Source organism: Panthera onca, chromosome A2, assembly GCF_046562875.1.
Source record: "Panthera onca isolate mPanOnc1 chromosome A2, mPanOnc1 haplotype 2, whole genome shotgun sequence".
Classification (NCBI taxonomy): Eukaryota; Metazoa; Chordata; class Mammalia; order Carnivora; family Felidae; genus Panthera; species Panthera onca.
In genome coordinates this window covers 50815870-50839271 of record NC_138340.1, presented here as the reverse complement: position 1 = coordinate 50839271, position 23402 = coordinate 50815870, and the positions used below count along the sequence as shown (strand labels likewise).

General features: G+C 46.0%; 1 protein-coding gene across 7 annotated transcripts in view; it reads left to right on the top strand.

Moving 5' to 3' along the window:
• SRGAP3 (SLIT-ROBO Rho GTPase activating protein 3) overlaps positions 1–23402 on the top strand; it is a 261924-nt gene that overhangs the window by 101457 nt on the left and 137065 nt on the right. The window lies entirely within an intron of this gene.

The window sequence follows — 23402 nt, the reverse complement described above, 5'->3', positions numbered from 1 at the left end:
AAAATACCAGAGTAAGTGCTCTTGGGAATACAGAAGGAGACATCACAGTTGGCATGGATTTTTAAAAAACTGGCACCATCAGTCTAATCAAGACTTACTTGTGCTGGGTAATGTACAAAGAGTTTATTGTAAGGATATAATGGGCGATGTTAAGGCTATCGAGGGTGGGGTTCCCTGGGAAACAGGTGCTGAGATGGAGATTACTATGTGGGACATCTATTAGGGAGTTCAGTTGGGTCAGTGCCCATGAGAGTGAGGCAGAGGCAGGAGGGTTGGACAGAGGGAGCAGCTGAGCTCTGGTGCAGTACCAGTGAGGGCCTCAGGCAACTCTGTGGGACACTCTGGAACCTGGAGAGGCCCTCAGAGTTGTCTCAAGTTGGCGCAAAGGACCCAGGCCTCTATGTCCCCATGCTGATCAATCATGCATGTGGGCTGGTGCTGGAAGGCAGCGTGACCTATGGTCACAGCAGTCCCAGTGGCTGACGGAAGGAGGCTTTCCTTCCTGAAGGTGATTCTGGTGGCTCACCACAGTGCCCGCCGCAATGCCCAGGGACATTGGGCACTAAGAACAGCACTAAGGCAGTCTTGCAGGGATGGAATGGGTAGGTTAGGAGTGGAGGCCACTGAGCTCACGTGTCAAACCTGTATGGGTTTTGTTCCTGCTTCTGTCTGCTCCAGCCTCCTGCCTCAGTCTATGAACACCAGCTTCCTTCACCTCCTCACTTTGCACGTGGCCCAAGATGGCCACCAGCCCAGAGTCTGCATGGCTTGTCATGACTGACATCAAAGACCGCTGTGTCTTAGTAAAAACATTTACGAGAGAGACAAGCCTATGAGTAGATATGCTCTGCCCACTGCCAGCTTGATTTACTGTCCATTCCTGGTCCAGTCACTGGAGGTGGGGGCTGGATCATGTTGTACTCCCCTTCCCTGGGGTTGTGGCCAGACAGGTACCATAGCACATGTCTATGGGTGGTTAACAGGGGTTTACTGATCACCTCTGATGTGCCAGGCAGTATTCCAGGCCCAGGGGATAAGTAAGACCCGATGGTGGTGTGCTGGGATTGAGAACAGCATCTTCACAGGGCACCTGTGATGGTGTGGGAGGAGTGGCAGGAGCTCCTCAGGAACCCAGCCTGTCATTGCTTCTCCCCTGCAGCTTCAAGGTTTCCTTCCAGCTGGCTCCTCATTGCTTCCTCCTTCTCATCTCCAAACTTGGCTTTCAAGAGCAGCAGCCCCTTTCCTCACCATTGTTTTCCCTCCAGCTCCTCGCTGCCCCCTTAGATAATCCAACCCCTACATCTGACTGCCACCTCCCTTAAACCTGCAGCCCCTCCTGTCTTTCCTGTGGCCCTGGATTTCACAGCCGTCCTCACAGACATGAGACCTTGGGATGACCCATGGCTCTGCTCTTTCCTTCCAGCCAGTTGTCAAGTCGTTTGGCATCTGCTTCTTACATCTGTCTCCTCTTCTCTGGCCAGTTCTGGCAGGATCTTCTCAACTACTCCCCTTGGCTTTGGCCTCTCCTTTCCAGCCCATCTCGTTGGTCAGCCAGATTAATATTCCTGAAACTCACCCCCAATGTCACATTCTTTGACTTGATATTGTCTTCTGGATAAAGTTCAACCTCCTTCTCTCGGCTCCAAGTTGCCTTTCTAGCTGTCATTCCACCTTTTTCATATTGGTGATGGCTGTGCTCCAACCATCCAGAATGCATCCCCAGGTGGGCTCCAGGCTTCCATACCTCCATGTTTTGGGGTGGCTTTGTCTCCCTTTAGGCCTTTCCCCCATTCTCCTCAGTCCTTGACTCATCTTTCTTTCTAGAAGCTTTACTTGATTTGCTCATCCAGATATGGCCCATCTTGCCCTCCTCCAAACTCCTCAGATGCCATCGGAATCTCGCCACCACCCCTTACCACCTGTTAACTGTACTACAGACCGTTCCACACTCCAGAGAGTTCCCCACCCAGTGACTGAGCCAAATAGTGGCTTGAGGTAACTCCCCCAGGCTACTGCAGATAAATACATAATCTAAGTAGAAATAGAGTCTTGCTATTCTCACCCAGCTTCAAGACAGTTTCCCTAGTGTCCATGTTCAACAGATTGCCCCCACTAGGCTCTGCCTGTGTAGGAAGACTTGGGGCCTCTGAGGACAAGGTCAAAGTCCACTTATTGGTTAGTCCTCTGACATATGGTGGGGGGCTTGCAGAATACTTGTTGGCTGAAGGAAGGAATGCCACAACATATAGCCTTTTCTAGAATTTTCTTTCTTTCTTTCTTTCTTTCTTTCTTTCTTTCTTTCTTTCTTTCTTTCTTTCTTTCTTTCTTTCTTTCTTTCTTTTTTTTCCATAGAGGTGAAACATACTTTTGTTTTCTTCCAACTGACTACTTGAGAACAGTGCTCTAGGCTCCAGCTCCCATATCCTGGCTGAGGTCCTGTGTGAGAAGTGGCAAAGGACCTGCAGCTCTAGGCAGGTAGCAGATGTCCCTTACGGTCCAAATGCAAAAACTCCAGCTGCTCTCAGAAGGCTGTCCCCAGGCCCAGCCCCCTCTGAGGGTGCCCTGGAAATGTTCTGTGGCCCTTGTCTATGCACAGAGAAGGCTCCTATTTCCTCTTCTGGATTTCCCTTGACCTTGAAAATAAATACAGAGGAAGTACCTGGGGTGATGATCAGGTCTTCCTGGTACTTGCCCCTCAGGTTTGCTTTTCCTGTCCCAACTTCTTACTTCAGGTCTCTAACCAGCCAGTTGTGTTTCTCATCAGGCCTGTGCCAGGCTGTGTCTTCTGCTGGGAAGAAGCCTCCCTGACACCCTCGCCTCACTCCACAGGGTCTTCTTCAGCCTTTAGATTTCCACTTACATGTCACTGCTTCCAGGAACCCCTCCTAATTGCCCTGGTGCATACTTTCTACAGTCAGGTTCACCAGCCCTGTACCTGTGCTACACCCTGTACTTTTCTTGCCCCTACCCCAGTGTCCATCTCACTGAGGTATAATTGTCAGTCCTCCTTCTTGGTCTGCACACTCCATGATGGCATGGTGGGGTCTGTCTGCCCCCCACTATATCCCTAGTGTCCAGCATGGTACTGGACACATAGTAGGCACTCAACAGACACATTGAATGAATGGATGGATGCACGGGTGGATGAACAGGTGCTGTGTATCTGGGTAGCTGCTGCTACAGAATTGTGCATAACAACCACAATCACCTCAGTGGACTTTAGTAGTAACAAGTCTTTATTGCTCATGCTTCTGGGCTTATCTGGAGGTCAGCTAGGCAGCTCTGTTGATCTTGGCTGGGCTCACTCACATGTCCGGGGTGGGCTGGTTTTGGCTGGGGTGACAAATGCAACTAGGGTAACATAATTCTACCCCTTGTGTCTCTTATCCTCCCATGGGCTAGCCCAGGCATGTGCTCCTGGTGACAGCTGGGGTGTAGGAGTGAGTGGAAACACTCAAGGCCCCTGGGGTCCAGCCTGGAAGGGGCACACCACATTCTCCTGGCCAGAGCAAGTCATAGGCCAGCCCAGATTCAAGGGATGGGGAAATAGATTTCACTTCTTTAGTGAGAGAGGAACTGTAAAGTCACAAGGCAAAGACTGTGGGTATAGGAAAGGAAGGACTGTGGAAATGGGGCCATTACTGCATTTATTCTGCTATGCTGGCCATCAAAAATCCTGGGTCACAGTTCACAACTAATGGGGGTCTTGGGGAAGCCACACATGTCAGATAGACTCATGAGCTTCATTTCCTCACCTGGAAAATGGAATGATGGTATCTACCCTGCCCATCTCCTGTGATGACAGGGAATTTGTTCATTCTGTTGTCAGTTCATGGTCAGAGTTTGGGAAGGATTATAAACTGTGAAGTGCTGTGCTGTGGGAAGCAGGGTGACTCCTTCTTAGGCACCCATCCGACAGAACTGGCGAGGAGTGTAGGGCAGCAGAGGGGGGATGGCAAGACTAGGAACCTGCCTGCCAGTCCCACACCTAGGCTTTGGACATCACAGATTCTCAATTGTGCACAGAGGCCATGTGGGGTCTAATGAATAATGGATGTAAATGGGTTTTGGAAAGCATCAAGCATTGTGTGGTTGCAAATTATTATTAGATGCAGGACCACCTTTACCAAAGTAGCTAGTAGACAAATCTGGCTTTAGCCCAAGGCACTTCCTCTGTCTCCCCAGGAGATGAGATGGTTGGGAGCAGATTATTCTTAAAGGTGTTTCCATAGTGCAAGACAAGGGCGAGCGAGACTTACTAGGTGTTCTTTTTCTGCACTAACACCATGATGTTCTGCCTGTGAAATTGCTGGTGATTGTGCCACAGGTTCCTCTGCCTGTTGTCTGCCCAGGTTAGAGAAGTGGTAGGGCTGGTGTTTTTCAGGGGCATTTTCTTTTTCCAGTCCTACTTGGTCATCCCCTCAGAAAAGTCTGTGTTTCTGGAAAAGCACGCATCTCCTCCTTCTTCCCCCCCCTTAAGTTTATGGCCCATGGTGATTAGCTGCATCTCTGAAATGCTAATGGGAGGTTCACTTGGGCATTTGAGCTAAACTTGATCCGTGGGCATTTCTCCCACTGGCTTTGGAGGAAAACACCCATCAAAACAACAGCCCCTCTCTGGCTCTGGAGACAGTCGTGGGGGTGGAAGGCGGGGCTTGAGGCCTTTCATTCCCAAGTCAGAAAGTGAGGAGGGGGGGAATTGAAAGCTAGGTCTTGCAGGATGAGTGGGAGAGGCCAGAGAATGGTAATAAATTCTCAGGGTCTAGGTGCCCATCTGAGCTGCGTGGACTCTGGCTTGCGCCATGTTGTCTGTTGGTGTGGCTCAAGAGCAGGCTGCATTCCTTTCTCCCTGAGGCCTCACATCTCTCCAAAGACCATCATCTGGCTGACCGTGTGGAAACACCTGGCTCAGAGCAAGTCCAATTCCTGCAGCTCAAAAGGAAGCGCTCCAACGCTCCTCGCTGACAGCACATTGTTATTTTTCTTTTCCCTCTCCATGAATCATTATGCCTGGAATCTTCCCTGGAAGCATTCATCGGGCCAATAATTCTGTCCCCAGTACTGGGGACTCTGGTGCATTGGTGAGCAATGATCCGAGGTGGCTGACATTTGAAGCGGGGGGCGGGGGGATGAGCCTTATTGGGCTCACACAGTCATGGACTCAGGTTCTGGCTTGCGGCACGTGCTGGCTGAGGGGCCTTGGGGAGCTTATCAAGTAGGCCTCAGTTTCTTCATCCACAAGCTCCTCTGGCTTTGTGGGCAGCATTAAATGAGATCAGGTGGTGAAACTGCTTTTTGCATAGATGGGTTTTGAATCTGATTCAAGACCAATCAACCCTAGAGGCTCCTGATCCCTCACCCCACTTCTCTGGTGGCTGCTCTAACCCCATGTTCGTGTCCCTCTACAGAAGGGAAAATTCAGGTGGGGGCCCGGTGGTTCTGGGTGTCACAAAGTATCTGACGTGTGCCATGAATGAGTCTGCTCATGCTGTAGTTGACATCTGCTTCCTGCCAGGTGCCAAAAGCAAAGCATCACCCTCTATCACATCCTGCTGGGAGTGCCCTTGTGGGATTATCATTTTTGTTCCAACACCTGGTCTTGTGCTCTCCAATCTGTATCCCCTCAGGTGCCACTGTATTCTCACTGGTCTTTGTTTCCCCAGGGCCATCCTCATTCTAAGGCAAAGTAGGGAAGAAGTCCTTACCTTCAAGTCTACCACACTTTGTCATGAAATCTCACAGTGTCTCCTATGGCACATCTAAATTGGGCCTTGAAGTATGAGTAGGAGTTCAATGGGTGAGGGGTAACTGACACTTATATTTTACTTAGAAGCTACCCATTCTCTCAGACTGACTTCCTCTTTAGGTTTGTGAAGTCAGTTACACAGATTTATCCTGGGGTTTACCTGCCCTACACCCCTCATCTCAGTTTGGGCTGAGAGCTCTATGCATTGTATCAGCAGCAGCAGTAATGGCAGCCGCACATCATATCTGTATCCCCACTAGCTGTGGTTGGAACAGGACTCTGAGCTGGACACAGTAAAGGAAAGGCTATGTGTGGCCTCTACTACCAGAAACTTAGCATTTGAAATTGGCCTTGTGGCACCACCTCTGTGGAGCTCTTGTAAAAGTTAGCAAACCAGGATTTGTCAGGCAACATGTGAAATGCCTACTTTATGGAAGAAATTTAGTAAATACCTCCCAGTTCATTCTCCCTGTCCCTGACTGTAGTATCACAGTGGCTCCCTAACTGGTCTCCTTATCTCCTGTTCCTAATTCAGCTGTTCTCTGTGTTGCTGCCAGGTTTTTCTGTAATCTTGACTGTGGGGTAGAGTCTAAGCCCCTTAATGTGACCTTTGAGGTTGTTCACTATCTGGCCACAAGGAACCCTTTCTTTCTTTCTTTCTTTCTTTCTTTCTTTCTTTCTTTCTTTCTTTTCTTCATAGAAGGATTTTTTTCTTTTCTTTTCTTTTTTTTAATGTTTATTTATTTATTTTGAGAAAGAGAGAGCATGAACAGGGGAGGGGCAGAGGGAGAGGGAGAGGGAGAGAGACAGAATCCCAAGAAGACTCTGCACTGTCAACATAGAGCCTGATGTGGGGCTCGAACTCACAAACCATGAGATCATGACCTGAGCTGAAACCAAGAGACAGACGCTCAACTGCCTGAGCCACCTAGGTGCCCTGCAAAGAACCGTTTCTGCCTGAGCTTCTCCTGCATCCTGCTCAACTTACCTCCAGCCTCATCAGACCCTTTGCCAGTTCTTGAACATGCCATGCACTTCCAGACCTCAGGGCCTTTGCCTACTCACTTATCCCTATTCTGAGCCAAAGTGCGAAGAAGCCTCTAGTGGTGCTGCCTTTTCTCTTCTCCCCTAACCCAGTGAACTCCTATCCACCCTTCAAGGCCAGGCCTAGTGAAGCCTCTCCACCCACTTTGGCTCCTGTCATCTCCCCTGCAGAGGTCCCTCCTTCCTTCTCAGTGTGCCTGTAAGCAGTTTTGTGCATATCTGTTCTAGCTCACTGCAACGTAATTTTTTGTATATATTGTTCTCTATTGAATTCCTCAAGGGCAGATCCTCTGTCATCCCTGTAAATGTGTTCCCTTGTCCTGGCACAGAGCCTGGCAGATGCTAATGAATCTTGAGTGAATGTGTAAATGAATGAATATGGAAGCATAATATTACCTATGAATTGGATCATTCATATCTTAGGGGGAAGGGGGAATTTTGAGTACTGGAGTAAAACATAAAGTTTATATAAGATGGAGAGGAAGGAAAGTATCTGTGAGATTTCTAGGTCTAGGTAGATATAAGAGAATTTTTGTCTCCCTCCTGAGCATTGTGAAAAGACTTGCCAGAGTTGAAAATAAAGGTATTAACTTAGAGGAGAAAGAAAGAAGGACTACATTGGCATGGGTAAGAATGGACCTTCTGATTTAAACATTTATAATGCATAGGTAACATTTATTGAATTCCTAGGCAGTGTGCCAAGCACTTTGGCACACATAGTCTCCTCTAATGCTTTTAGCAACCCCATAAGGTAGTTACTCAACTTCTCTGAACCTGAGACCTGAAGATAAATAGTAGTTACGTGGGATAGGAGGGAGTAATGGAGGGAAGAAGAGAATGGCATTTCAGATAGGGGAAATAGCAAGTGCAAAGGCCCTGAGGCAAGAAGGAATTTGGGGTCTTCAAGCAGCAGAGAGAAGGTGATGGGGGAGCGCTTAAAGATAGGGAGTAGGGGGCAAGTGGAACCAGATAAGGCTGTGGGGGTGTAGAGAGACCACAGGTACAGTCTGATAAGCCACATGAGCATGGAGATCAGGGAGGACAGAAACTTGCTGGTGGTGGTATGGACTAGGTTTTGACTTTCCAAAGAAGAAATGATTTGAAAATATTGGGAGAGGGACAAAAGTAATGTGGAGGTGATTTAGGGAACTGTTGTGCATGTCCAGGTCAGAGATGATGGGAACTTTAACTAGGGTGGTGGTAGGGGAGATAGACATAAATACATAAATTTAGAAATGTTGGAGGAGTAGAATGGATAGGACTTGGTAATGGATGGAGGCATGGGGGTAAGCAAGAAGTTAGGAATGGATAGATATTAGCTCGAGCATGTAGGGGAATAGAGGTGTCATTTCCTCACATAGGGAATATTCAGTGAAGAGGTGAGTTTCAGGGTAGAATGAGGGTTATCTCATGGGCACAGGGGTCTGTGGAACTCCCTGGGAAGGAATGCTGGTTTTCATGATCATTAAGGTCCCTATAATTTGTGAAAGTAAGCCTGGGGCTAGACTGCTACCCTTCTATCAGGTGCTTGTAGGTCCATGATGTTTCTTTCCTATGGGGAAGCAGTGGACTAAGAGCTTGTCGTGATCATGGTTTTACCCAGTACCCCTTGACTGTTGAAAGACAGATACTGAAAAGGAAACAGCATCACTGGCATTTCTCTCTGCTTGTTGATATTTTATGTTTCCTACTGTGAAGTACTTTCAGGATCCAAAAGGCTCGGTTCTGGAAACTGGAATGCAAAATTAAGTGGTATTTTCTCTGTTGACCTCCCCTTAAGCCAACCCACAGCATCCTCTCTCATTTAGGAGGGAGAATGTAAGTGAGTCTTCCTAAGTGAGAATCTGTTACTGTTGTGTTCTTGTCAGAGCAGATGACACTGGGCAACTCACCTCAGTGCCAGGGAGAAATTAGCAGAGGCAAAGGGAGGAGGGAGGGGAAATTGAACCCATCTCTGTGCGGTCGGTCAGTACATGCGGTGGGGACCTTGGCTTCGAGGGGGTTTTTATGGGACTTTTGAGCATATAACCTAATTTATGCCCAAAGGGGACACAGCAGTGTGTTAGACTAAAAAATTTCCCGCTTGTTTGACATAGAATAAACTCTTAATGCTGAAGCAGACCTTAATCCAACGACCCCACTTTCTGCAGAATTTGAGGCCCAGAGCTTGGTTCATGGTAGGACCACAAAAACAACCCACTAACCGACTGACCTAGAGTAGTGAAGCTCTTTGCCCAAAGTCTCACAAAGAGTTATCGCCTGAACTGGGAGCAGAAAGAACCCACCACACTGTGCTTCCAGGTGGCAAGCTCATAAACACGAGGTGTTTTTCCTCTTTGGTAATAGGACTCAAGACATGAAATATGAGCTTGGCAAAGAGTTCCATATTGCGTTAAGAGGACAAATAGATTTATATTGGGGTGGTAAGTGCTTGTGCTGAGCCCAAGTGTGAATGATTGGATTGTAGCCTGACCGTGGAAATTCGCTACTATTCTGGTAGATGCATCCGCTAAGGGAGATGTAACCTTTTCCTCTTTGGTTGATCTCGTGTCACTATTGCAGATGGTGGGCGTGGAGGCATTTTTTTACTAATTGGTAGGTAAGGGACTCTTATACAGTAATAATAATTATACTATGAAGAAGAATCACACCCGTTTGTGTAATTGTTTGCAGGACTCTTTCATGTATGTATATATTTCCTAATTTGATTTTACCACAGTTTGGAGGTCGGTATCATTAATCCCAGTTTATGGATGAGGTTGATGCCTTGAGGCAGAGCTGGAACTGACCCAGAACTTACTTCTTTAAGTCCATGTTTGAGTCTGAAATAGCCTGACCAGACCACAGCATGTATATATGCCAGCATTATCTGCACTCAGGCTTGGAAACCATTATTAAGCCATTAGGCAGCTATAATGATTTTTTTTTCTGAGGCTTTTCCTAGAAGTTTGCTGGACTTAGCATTTGAGAAGGCGCTTGATTCCGTTTCTTATGTTTTGCTGCACTTTGTCTATCCTCAGAGGCATGTAGGGGGTCTCCTGAAGAGTTGCTCTTGAAGGTTCACTGATGGGCAACAAGAATTGATAGCAGTGATTGTAAGGGCCTGCTTAATGTGCACTGTAAAAATGAAACTCCTTCAAATAAGCAGGCCCCACTCTCTGACCTTGAAAATTTAATCTCTGCCCCTGTTATGGAATGGGCAAAGATCCCCTTGGAAAACCTTTGCAGAGTTTTACAAAGATTAAAAAGAAAACGTGTGTGTGTGTGTGTGTGTGTGTGTGTGTGCAACACACACACGTGCACACCCGAAATCAGACCCTTCTTGTTTCTCCTTCTCTCCTTTACAAAAATCAATCGGCAAGAATTTGCAAAGTTGCCAGGATGAGGTAATGGGTAATAACTCACATGGCTTTCAGAAACATAAATCATTCAGCCTGATGTAGTGCCTTCCATCCCATGGCCAGCCTTGGTGAGCAGTAGCTGCAAAGTGCATAAAATATTTGGGCTTCACTGTGGCCTCGGATATTCTTCCACGTGGCATTCTCATCAGACGGTCAGGGAAATTCATCCTGCATCCCATTACTGTCAGGTGAATGCACACATGGCCGGAGGCACCTTCTCAGTGAAGATTAGCAGCTCTTGCCTGGGCTGGTCATTTCAGCATGAGTTAATGGGGGTCAAGGTGGGGACAGCTGTGGCAGAGTGGGGACCACCACGCTCCAGGTTTGAATCCAGCAGGGCTGGCACTGGCTAAAGTGATGTGTTCTGGGAAGGTTTTCCAGAGTCATAAGCTGGAGGTTTATAGATCTTTATTTAGCGGGTACAGCAGTAGCTTTAAAGAGTGAATTTGAATATATTTGGCCAGATCTGTGCTCTCTGTATTGTTTTACAGTAGGTCTCTAATCCCATTTTTCTTGCTTTCCTAACAACCCCTGGGGATATTTAAGGTTGTCACTCCTAGAGGAGATGTCACCCTACTAGACCCAAACGTGGCCTTCTCAGGCCAGCGCTAGGTGATACTGAGTATTTTCAAAAATGTATGGATTCTCCCCATATTACAGGTGTAATACCTATTATGTGGAACATTGGAAGAATATAGAAAAAGCACACCGATTAGTACAGGGGTTAGCAGCCTACAGCACACATTGGCCAAGTACAGCCCATCACCTGTTTTTGTACATAAAGTTTTATTGAAACACAGCCATGTGCGTTCATTGCGTACCGTCTGTGACGTGACTGCTCTTGTGCTACAAGGGCCGAGCTGAATGGTTGCAACAGAGATTGTATGGCCTGCAAAGCGTAAAATATGAACTATCTAGACCCCTTACAAAAAAGTTTGCCAAGCCAAGGCTTAGTGCCGAGGCGCTCAGTAAATATTTACTGGAGAAGTGAAAATATCTGTGATCCCACCACGTAGAGGTAACCACAATGAACATTTTGGTGTATAATATAGTCATTTCTCTGGGCATAAATAGCTGAAGTTACATTTTAGGAGGGCTAAACTATACATCCTATTTTTGTAACCCACCTTTGTCATTTAACTATACACGACAGGCATTTTTCAAGGTCATTATCATTATACGACATGGTTTCTAAACCGCATGGGAGTTGCATGGATGTGCCAGGATACTTACTTACCCAATCCCCTGCTGCTGGGACTATGTTGCATCCAAGTTTTCGCTTTTACAAACAATGCTGTGATAAATGTCTCTGCACATACATTTTTTTTGTGTGTGTATGTCTATGTCTCTGATCCTAGAAGGGGAGTAATTCTATCTCATATTGCTAAATGTTTTTTCACCTAGGTATGGCTTATCCTCCCAATGCATTGGGAGATCCCTGAGAGCAGGGATCCTATTGTATATGAATTTCCATCTCCCCTCCTCCAGCCCTCTAACACACACATAGCAGGCAACCAGTAAAGGCTTTTGGGTGTATGACAGGATGCCCTTCTCTTCCCCTCTGCTTGCACAGATCCTGCAAGTCCTGCCCTAGCTCTCCTCCTCCATGAGGTCTCAGCTGACCCTCTGGCACCCCTGGTCCCTGCCTGTTATGGTCATCTGACTTGCTATATCATTTGCTACTTAGATCATATTTTGTCATTCTTGAGAGCTTTCAGAGTGGTGGGATGTATAATGTATTAGTCTCCTATGGCTGCTGTGACCAGATACTACAAACCTGGTGACTTAAAATAACACTCATTACTTCTCTCACAGTTCTAGAAGCCAGAATTTTGAAGTCAGAATTCTGTTTCACTGGGCCAAAAGTAAGATGTTGGCAGAGCCCCGCTGCTCCTTCCAGAGACTCTAGGGGAGAACCATTCCTTGCCTCTTCCTGCTTTTGGTGGCTGCTGGCATTCCCTGGCTTGTAGCTGCAACACTCCCGTTTCTGCCTCCGTGGTCATATTGCCTCTTCCTCTTCTGTTTGTGCCCATCTCCTACCTTCTCTCTCCAAAGGGGCACTTCTAACTGCATTTGGACTCCACCTGGATAAGCCAGCATAATCTCCTCCATCTCAAGATCCTTAATCACATCTGCACAGTCCTCTTCTGCCTTTTATGGTAACACTCACACATTCCAGGGATTAGGAGCTGAATATATCTTGGGGATCATTATTCAGCTTACCACATATATGACTTCATTTGACTGATGAATTGATTCTTGTAAAAATATTTGTGAGGAACCAACGTGGTAGGCTCTGTACGCTGTGGTTAGCTGCCTTTCATCACAACATGGCAGAAAGGACTTGTGTATGAAGAACTGTAGTCAGGATACCTGAGTGTCGGCCAAGGAATTGGGAGACCCAGGTTCTGGCTCCACACTGGGTGAAGATCTTGTTCTTTGACTCCTCTGCGAGTTACGGGGTTGGACCACCACCATTTTTGCAAGTGGGGAGAGAACACCACTGTTGGTATAGATGTAGGATGATTTTAGGTGGTTCACAGAGACAAAACTAAATAGCAATGACTCCCAGACTCTTTTTAATTCCTTTTCAACCCTTTCTATTACCTTAAAGAGAAAGTCTCCATTAGGTGCTGGCATGCCTTTAACACTTCCTTGCATACTTATTAAACTCCTTTTATCAAAAAGAAAGTAGGTCCCAGACAACAGAATCTGGGTAGAATTTAATATTATTTTGCGTCCATTGTATTTATTTTTACAGTTACCTTCCATTAATGATGAGTGATTCAAGTTTTTCTATTGATGCTACTATAAAGTATCCCATGTAAAAAAGAGAGGTGATTTAAAGAAATACATTAAATAATTACAGGATGGATGGTCTGAAGTCTGGGAAACACTTGGATGTTTCCAGACTGGCCCTCAGCTTTCTGACTTTTATTTCAGTTCTAGAAGTGGGGCAGGATTGAAAACAAAAAGAAGCATCTTTAATCAGAGGACGCAGCTGGAAATTCGGCATTAATGAATCCTGATTTCTTCCCATTTAAATGCATCTGATCCTTCAGGGACCATTGGGCAGCAAAGCCGTGAATATTAATCTCATGTTGAAATTGCTCATGGCCCACTTTAACTCAGAGCTTCTGGTAGGAGGAGGCGTGGCTGTATTCTGACTATTCTTTGCATTTTGCTGAACATCTGGAAAGCCGGGAAGCAACTTGTGTCTGACTTCTTTTTGAGAGGGAATGGCTGTTATTTAGACATGGCATGGATGCTGTGGGGAGACCCTCTCTCCCACCTACTCTCCTGTCCACTTTCTGATTGAGGGAACTGGTTTAGTAATCCAGGTAAAGGTGCTTAGGGGGTTTTGGAGCTCGGTCTCTGCTTTGGGACCACAGTGGGCAGTGGGAATCTCCTGTTTCCCATCTCTTCAGCCATGGATGTATATCCAATGCTAATTCCCTAATGTGTTTGGGGACCATATTATTTCTTCTTACTTAGAGGAAGATTTTCCCGCAGCATTATCGTTACCATTATTAAGTAACTGTTAGTTTCTCATAACACTGGCTCATATATTGTGCTTCCCTTCTGGGGGAGGGGGTGGTGCTGGGAAGAGGAGGGGGAGATGCCAATCATTTCACCCAGCTTATGTGTTCCCTCACCCTTCAAGAAAGCTGGAAGCAGATGTAATTTGCTTCCAGGAAGCGTCAGGAGTTGATGTGCTTTGATTATCTGTGCTAAGCCTGGCTTTCACTCTTCTGAGGAATAGTAGATGGGTGAAGACAGAGTGTCTTGGCTGACTTGGTACAGGACTTATGGCAAGTGCTCAGGAAACATCTCTGGCAAGTGGTACAGATTTGGAAACAGAAGACTCCTTACAGTCTAGGTGAAATCGGGCAAGTAACTTCACCTCTCTGTGCCTTAGTGTTCTCCTCTGCAAAATCAGGGAACAGTAGTAGTTCCTCCCAAGGCTTTCGCATAATATCCACTGCTTTGCCTGATTCAGGAGACAATTCATGGAAAACACTCAGCACAATAATCATTTAGTGTTATTCCCTCCATTTTGCAGATGGTAAAGGCAAGGCCCAGAGAGGTTACTGACTTGCTGAAGGTCACACAGCTAGCAAGCTTCAAAGCCATTCTCTGAACTCAGCAAGTCTGATACCAGATCCAGATCTTGGCATTGCGTCACCCAGCTGCCCATTGATTTAGGGCTGGGGTAATGAAAAGATATGAGAAACAGTTCTAATATGGGGTTGATTTGCTTTGGTTGGTGGGGAGCGGAGCTAGACTGGCACAGAGACTGGCAGGGCCAGGTGGGACCAACTTTGAATCTGTGATTCAGACAGGTGCTTTCCCTTCTCCTGGGCCTCACTTTCCTCATTTATGGTGTGATACCCACCCCCTCCCTGCCGCCTTCTTCTGTGGTCAGAAGCCATGATGGGTGTGAATGGGCTTGATCAAGTTTAATACAGGACAGACTGATATTCTTGGTAGGGGTCCTCGGCCCAATGAAGGAGACACAGTACACAGTGCCAGGAACTGGTTCACGTCTGCAGAGAAGGCTCAGTGAGGAGCTTGCTCCCCATCAACCCAGCAGGCTTCACCCGCAGCGCAGGCAGGGAGGGTGGCATGCAGGGGGCCTTCCCCAGTTGTGGTTGCCGGGGAAATGGTGCTGGCTGCTGGGACTGGCCAAGCAGCTGGTGCCCTCTGGCATGGCATGGTGCAGAGCCTGGGCACCCTCTGGAGGCCTTGGGGCACTTAGGACAAGCCACTCCTTCACAAACGGGAGGCTGGGAGAAGGGTGGAGGTGCAGAGGCCGTGTGCAGGCCGAAAGAGCCTTTTGTGCAAGGCCCAGAGAAGGAAAGAAACGTGGGTCCAGGCTTTCAGGGAGGGCAGGAGGAGGGGGGAACCACGCTGAGTGGCCCCAAGGATAATCCCCAGTAATAGAATACAACCTGCTTGGTGGGGTTGTGTTTGCAGGGCATGAGATGGGCCTTGGGGAACACCTAGCTCAGTGCCCAGTGTGCCCCATGCTCAGTCTACATGGCTACAGTAGCAGTGATGGCTCATTCCTGCCGTTTATGGCTTATCTACTATGCACCAGGCATCATGCCAGGCACTTGACATGCATACCATCTCTCTTTTGACAAACCTGAGAGGAAGGTATTATTATTCCCCATTTTATAGGTGAGAAAACACTCAGGAAGCTGAACTGACTTCCACAAAGTGGAGAAAACCAGGCTTGTGCCCAGGCTGGCTGTCCCCAAAGCCCGTGAACATATGCCCTTCCCATGTCCCCAAAGCCCGTGAGTGTGTGCCACCTCTCTGTGGAGGCTGCTTGCCCAGGGTCTCCTAGGTCCCTGACACATTACGCACATTTCTAGTTTGATCCTTGCCATAGCCCTGTAGGATGAGCATGGTTACCTGCCCTTCACAGATGGGAAAACAGCTCAGAGAAAATCACCTGCCTGCCCAAGACCTCCAAATGCATATCTGGCAGAGACAATATTCTGCCTTGTGACAGCGGCTGGAGTCCAGGCTCTGTGGGTCTGTCCACTCTGCTATGCCACCTCCCTCCCCTAAGGCTGGAGTTGGATGGCAATGGACTCCTTCAGCACGCCGGCTGTTGGGCCGGCCGCAGAAAACAATATTAATAAATGATAATTGTAGCTAACAAGAGCTTTCATTAAGCCTCTAATACAGTGCTATCCAACAGAAGTTTCTGCAGTGCTGCAAACACTCTGCTCCGTCCAATACGGTAGCCACTAGCCACATGTGCTTTTGAGAACTTGAAATGTGGCAAGTGCAGCTGAGAAATGAATTTTTTATCTTAATTAAATTTAAATGGCCACATATGGCTAGTGGCCACTGTGTTGGACAGTGCAGTGCTAAAACAGATGAAGCCCTGAACTAAGAGCTTTCTTGAATGACCACTTACCATCCTTACAACAATACCAAGTAGATTATTATCATCCCCATTTTACAGAGGAAACTGAGTCACAGGGAAATGAAACAAACATGCCCAAGTTCGTTTGGCTAAACGTGTAGCAGGGCTAGGATTTGAATCCCCTGGGCAGGTAAACCCCAGAGCCTGCTAAGTTGTGCTACCAAGTTGATGTTTCCCTCCACCACAGGAGGGCTTGAGGTCAAGGTCAGGATGCACTGGGCTGGATACAGTGACAGCCAGGGCCAGTGAGAATGGCAACAGGATGACAGATGGAGTGCGGGATGGAGACAGGAGGTGGAATGGGACATGATCCCTGAAAGGGTAGACATTGGATCCTCCAGGGAAAGCACCTTGACCTGGAGACCAGGTAATCTTGGTTCCCGTCTGCCCCTTACTCTGGATTTGAGCCCTGGCTCTGCCAATTTCTGGGTGACCCCCAGGGCAAATCACTGGCACTCCTCGAGTCTCAATTGCTTCTTGTATGAAATAGGAATGTTAATAGCACCGGCCTCAAAGGACGTGGTGATAATGAGGCGGGATTGTGCATAGATGTGATGAGGTACTGTCAGCTGTTCACCCTCCTTGTTAGCCCCTGAAACTCTACCAGGGAGGGTGTGCCAGCTGCCTCTGTGGAGCAGGGTGGGGGGTGGCAAATGCTCACTTGATCCTGATTTTCAGGATAAGTACAACTTGAAAGCGGGGCGTCATCATCCCAGGAGGTGTCAGAAAATTCACCCAGTTCTCAGGACAGGATCCAAGGATTAGGATTGGGTGGGGCCTGGGAAACTGGATTTAAAGTTGCTCTTAGGGTCACACTCTGGCCCCTCTCTCTAACCCATCTGCAGGCTGGGGGCAGAGGCCTCTGGGGACAAGTTATTGGCATTCCTAACTGGTCAGACCTGTTAACCAGAGCTGCAGGCTTTGTATCAAGTTACTGACTTTGTCTGCCTTTCTTTCTTTCTTTCTTTCTTTTTTTTTTCTCTTTTTTATTGTGGAAAGTTTCAAACACTCCCAAAGCAGAGAGAATAAATAACAAGCTTCTTCCTCATATCCATCACCACAACTAAACTTCATCAATGACAAGGCCAATCTTGTGTTACTTTTAAGCCTGCCACTCCCCAGCCCACCACCCAAGGCTATTTTGAAGCAAATCTCAACATATCTGTTTTTTTAAATAGGCCCCATGACCCACTCATAGATTTCTGGTGAAGGTACAAATTGGTACAACTTCAGAGGAGGGCAGTGTAGCAATCTCAAAGTTCTAATGCAAAATAGTGATGCAAATTCCTTTTGATCCTCGACTTCCACATGAAGAATTCATCACACAGATGGTATACCTGCACATGTGCAAAACAAAGCTTGCATATGGTTTTTCATGCCAGCATTGTTGATGATTATAGTAAAGGATTACAAACAATGCAAAGGGCACTGGCTAAAATTTTTTTTACATTTTGACAGTGGAATTCTGTACTACTGTAAAACGGAATGAGGAAGTTCTTTATAAAATGATGTGGACTGATCTCCCCAGTGTATTCTTTTTTTTTTTTTTTTTAATGTTTATTTATTTTGAGGGGGGAAGGAGGGGTAGAGGGAGAAGAGAGAAAGGATCCTAAGCAGGCTCCCCTCTGACAGCTTAAATCAAGAGTCAGGTGCTTAACCAACCCCTCAGACACCCCTCCCCAGTGTATTCTTAAAAAGGTAAGGTACAGGACGCTGTGAATGATATGCTATTATGTCTGTAAAAACAGGGAAGATGTGTATTTGAAATATGCCATTATTTCTAGAAGGATGCACAGGAACCTGGTAACTTGGTTGCCTTATTAGAGGGGGGACTAGGTGGCTGGTGGACAGGGGTGGGAGAGAGATTTTTTTTTTAAGTTTATTTATTATTGAGGGGAGGGGAGGGAGAGAGCTGGGGAGGGGCAGAGAGAGACAGGGAGAGAGCTGGGGAGGGGCAGAGAGAGAGAGAGAGAGAGAGGGAGAGAGCTGGGGAGGGGCAGAGAGAGAGGGAGAGAGCTGGGGAGGGGCAGAGAGAGAGAGAGAGAGAGAGAGAGAGAGAGAGAGAGAGAGAATGAATTCCAAGTAGGCTCCACACTGGCTCCCAATGCAGGGCTTGAACTCACGAACCATAAGATCATGACCTGAGCTGAAATCTACAGTTGAATGCTTAACCGACTGAGCCACCCAGGCACCCCTAAATTTTTTTCCTTATACCCTTTCTACCTTTTGTATTTTGTACTCATTTTTAAATTTTATTTATTTATTTATTTATTTATTTATTTATTCACTATATGAAATTTATTGTCAAATTGGTTTCCATACAACACCCAGTGCTCATCCCAAAAGGTGCCCTCCTGTACTAATTTTTTTAAATTCCTGTATTTCCTGTCTAAAAATAGAACTCCTTTTTTTTCCTGTAAGCCTAAAACTTCTCTTAAATATAGTTTATTAATTAACACAAAAAAGGTATTTCTCCAAATGAGTTGGAAAACTTATTTGGCTTGCACAAAACATTCATACTTCCCCCAAATTGGTATGTATCAAAATGTCTTTTGGTAGGTGAATGAATAAACAAACTGAATATTATTCCATACAATGCAATATTATTTAGTGATAAAAAGAACTGCCAAACTGTGAAAAGACATGGAGGAACTTTTAAAATGCTTAATGCTAAAAGAAACCTGCTTAAAGAGCCTACATAATATATGATTCCAAGTATATGGCATTCTGGAAAAGGCAAAATCAGAGAGATAGTAAAAAGCTGAGTAGTTTCCAGAAGTTGTAGAGAGGAGGGAGAGACCAATAGGCAGAACATGAGGGTTTTAGAATACTGTGTATGATACCGTAACAATAGCCACATGACATTATGCATTTGTTCAAACTTGCGCAATGTAAAACGCAAAGAGCAAGCCCTAATGTAAACTATGGACTTCAGTTAATAGTAACATATTAGTTTTTGTCCATCAATTTGTAACAAATGGACCACGCCAATGCAAGAGGTTGACAATAGGAGAAACCATGCAGGGGAGTGAGAGGGAGTATATGGGATCTCCCTGCCATTTCTGGTTAATCTGTCTGTAAACCTAAAGCTTCTCTAAAAAAAATCTATTAATTTTTTAAAAAGTAGAATTTCTAATTACCTTGAACCTGAAGAAGATCTGTAGCCTCTGCTTGTGAGGTGTGGTTATGAGTGGGATGGAGAGGGTGAGGATACTTGTTCACCTGTAAGGCGCGTCGCCCTGAGTGTTGCCATGGGTGATGACATTGGCACAGGCACAGTGGTCTTTGGTGGGACTGTTAAAGGAGCTTTATGGGGAATGGATAGGCAGGCTGTAAATTCTTGGGCTTTGAATGTCAGAGGAGTTTGGGTTTGATCCTATTAGCTGCAGGGAGCCATGGAGAATTTTATCAGGAGAGTGACACCAGAGAGCTGTGCTTCAGGAGACTGGGGTGTCAGAATTAGTTCTGCCCCTTCTTTGGGCCTCAGGCCTCTATCTGTAAAACCAAGAGGCTGCACTAGGTGATCAGAGAGGTCTGTTCCAAGGTTTTGAGAACAGAGAACCTTTACCGACTTTCCAAACCCCTTCTCTTCCCTGCCCAACCCGCTTTTAATTTTTCTGCCACTCAGTGCTCTGCTGTGGCTGGAACCGCCCCCTGGGGGGAACGTCTGCTGACTGGAGTCTGAGCCTTGGGAGCAGTTCTGTTTTCTTTTATTTTTGTCGCTCCTTTGAAATCTTCAAGGAGAAAACCCAACTCTGTGCCAGCTCCAAGGAGGAGCAACTTGGAAAGGAGTTAGAAATAACGAGATGGGTAATCAAATCCTTTCAGGGTTCCAGAGAGAGCGTGGGCAAGCTGCAGTCTGAGATCCGGCCAGGACCGTTTCCTGCTAGAAAGATCTGACTCTGAGCTGTCCAAGCTGCTGGAAGGTTCTATGCACGACCCAGCCTGGAGGCTCCAGCTGGTGGTATGAATTGGGGGAGATTCTCTGCTCCTTCCAAATCCTCTTCTGTCATCACAGTGTGATTTATGAGTTTTTCCTCTAAAATATGTGAACATTGGCTCCTGATTATGCCCTGTAATGGAGGAAAGCAGTGGCTACAGCATTTCTGATTAATAATACTCTTTAGACCACCATCCTGTTACAAATAGGATACAAGAGGTTGAAGACAGATGGATTAAAGTGTTTTTTTAAAAAATAATGTGGTCTGAGTCTAGTTAGATACCTGAAGGGTCATTGCTCCCATCTGAGGGATCTGGGCTTGATTCCTAGATTAATTGCAACATACCAGCTGTTATGAACAGAGGCTGCTTACCTCTGAGCCTCTACCTCCTCATCTCTGGGGGGAGAAAATGGGGAAGGAACACTAGTAGCACCTGCCTTATGGGGAAGCTATACAGATCATGTGAGATAAATATGTAAAGAAGTCAGCACTGGGCCTGCAACAAATGACAGACTCCGTAAGTGCTAGTAATTATTATTAAGATTATTTTGAGTCCCAAATAGTATAGAGTCTGAAAGTAATTTGAAAAATATTTGGAAAGCATTTTTATAACTATGTATTGAAATGGCAGGGCTTACCCTTTGGGGAGTAATGGCATCTCGATCCAATGTAACAAGTAGGCCGTGTCATAGGCGCACCTGTGTTACAGTTCAGGGAACAAAATGTGACCTTGGATAAGTTCCTGATTGTGGTTTATACAGAGCCGTGGTTTCTTCCTCTAAAAAATGGATAATAATGTCGTGGTGTGTGTGTGTGTGGGGGGGGGGGGGGTGTGTCTGGTGTGTGAGTGGTTTTTGTGTATGTTTGTGTCGAGTGAGACTCCTATAATCACAACATTTAATGTCCGTGGGTGAAAGCACTTGGTAAAGATAAATATGCAGATATTGATCTCCTGATGATCTATTATGTGTGGGGAAAACCCACCTGCAGAGCTTAAATTTCATTTGAGGAGGTAAGGCAGCTATGACACACGTACTGAAAGAATGAAAACAACAACACGAGGCAGAGACAAGCCGGAAGTACCGTGTGAGTTCAGAGTAGGGCCGTGTGAGTTCAGACAGCGGTCCAGGACTCCCTGGGAGGAGCTGTCCTTGACACGGGCTCTCAAGCAGGGTTTAAGCTCTTTTGCTTGCCTGCCCTCTAAGTGAACTTGGTGGGGGAAAACTCTCTTGCCTCACACATTTTAACTCGACATCTGAAAAAATTTCATTGTAACTTTAAGTAGTTACAAAGGATCTCATTTATGTCATATTGTAAATATTGACCTTGTATCATAAAATTACACTACTCTCTTAAATGCATCAAATGGAAACTAACATAGCATTTTTAATTTGGCCTGTTTATCGCAGGATCACTTATATACAGCAGCATGCACAGATCTCAGGTATGCCACTCAGTTCTTTTTTACCAGTGTACCTGCCACCCAAATGAAGGTATAGTATATCTCCAGTGTTCGAGAAGGCACCCTTTTGCCTCCTGTCAGTTAGTGCCTCTCCAACAGTAACGATTTCTCTGACCCCTGTCACCATACACTAGTTTTGCATGATCTCATTTGTTCTGGCTTCTTTCAACCAACATGAGGTCTGGGAGATTCAAGTATGTCGCGGCAGGTAGTGGGAGTTCATCTTTTCCATTGTTATATAGTATTCCATTGAAATCTCAATAAAAAAAGGTTTTGTCTACTCTTAATGGACATTTTGGGTTGTTTCTATTATTTGGCCAGAAAGCTACTGTAAGTATTCTTCTATATATTTTTTTGGTGGACATAAACTCTGGATTTGTTTTGGGTATGTAGTTATGAGGGAATCTCCAGGTAATAGGATAAATGCCATAATGCACTGTTATCTACCACTATCCATCAAAAATTACCCAGATAAGTCAGAAATTTTATATTGCACTTTTCTTTACCTTTTTGGACTCATAATTCCCTTATATTTCTCTAACAGAATTTTATCTTAATATATTTTTATACTTGAAATTCTTTTATTGATTATCAAATTTCTTTTTTTAATGTTTATTTTATTTTTGAGAGAGAGAGGCAAAGCATAAGTGGGGGAGGGGCGGAGATAGAGGGAGACCCAGAATCTGAAGCAGGCTCCAGGCTCCAAGCTGTCAGTACAGAGCCCAATGTGGGGCTCGAACCCATGAGCTGTGAGATCATGACCTGAGCTGAAGTCAGATGCTCAACCGACTGAGCTACCCAGCTGCCCCTCTATCATACTTCTTTAGATCCAAAACATGTATATAAATTGAAGTGGACATTTAAAATGTTTCCTTTGCCCATAAAAGCTCTAAGTATCTTTCTTTTGGATTGATTTGTCATTACAGTGATCACATATGCAATTTATTAAAATGATACCAATATTTTACACATTTGATAAATAATGACTAAACATAAAAAGTACAATAGTGTGGGAAATGCTTCTCATTAGGAGATGGATGGGATGGTTGATGGCAGTGCTTCTCATACTCTCAGGGACATAAGGACCACCTGAGGATCTTGCTAAAATGTAGACTCTGAATCAGAAGTTCTGCATTGGGGTCTGAGATTCTGCTTTTCTAACAAGCCCCCTGGTCCACAGACCACTCTTTGAGGAGCAAGCGTTCATGATGACAAAGGAAGATTTGCAAACAACAACAGGCTAAATCATCCATTTTGGGGGGCACCCAGATATCTTGACACTTAGGGGCACTGCACCATAGACTGTGAATGGACGAGGAAGTTGGTCTTTCTTCTGCAAAGCAGGTGTGAAGAGGGAGGTGGGGAAAGAGGGCAGGCATGCCATCTAGACTGAGACACATTCTCAGGCAGAGCAGGGAAGAGTGGGGATGGAAACAGGATCTCCTGCTGATTTCCTTGTACTTTTCCTGGCTGCATACCCCCAGGGGAAACCTTTGTGTACCCCAGCGTGGGGTGGCACCCTGTGAAGACCACTTCTCTGAAGGATGCTGAGATAGTAGTGTTGGCCATCATTTCAGACAGAGTGCCAAGTTTGAATGGTCTCAAGAGTCTACTGGGGGTAAACCCTGAGTAGTAAAGTTTGTGGCTGGGTGGCTGGTGGCCTTAAATTCCATGCTAAGGAGTTGGGCTTAATACTCAGAAGCAGGCTGTGGGGTGTTTCGAGCAGGGAGTTTGTGTGAGCAGAGTGCTGTGGGGAGACTGAGGTGTTGAGTAGCTTGTGGGATGGCAGGGAAGGAGTTAAAGCAAAGAGACAGCAGCAGTGACAGCACTACGGGTTTGAAGATGAGGTTGGCTATAGTTATTG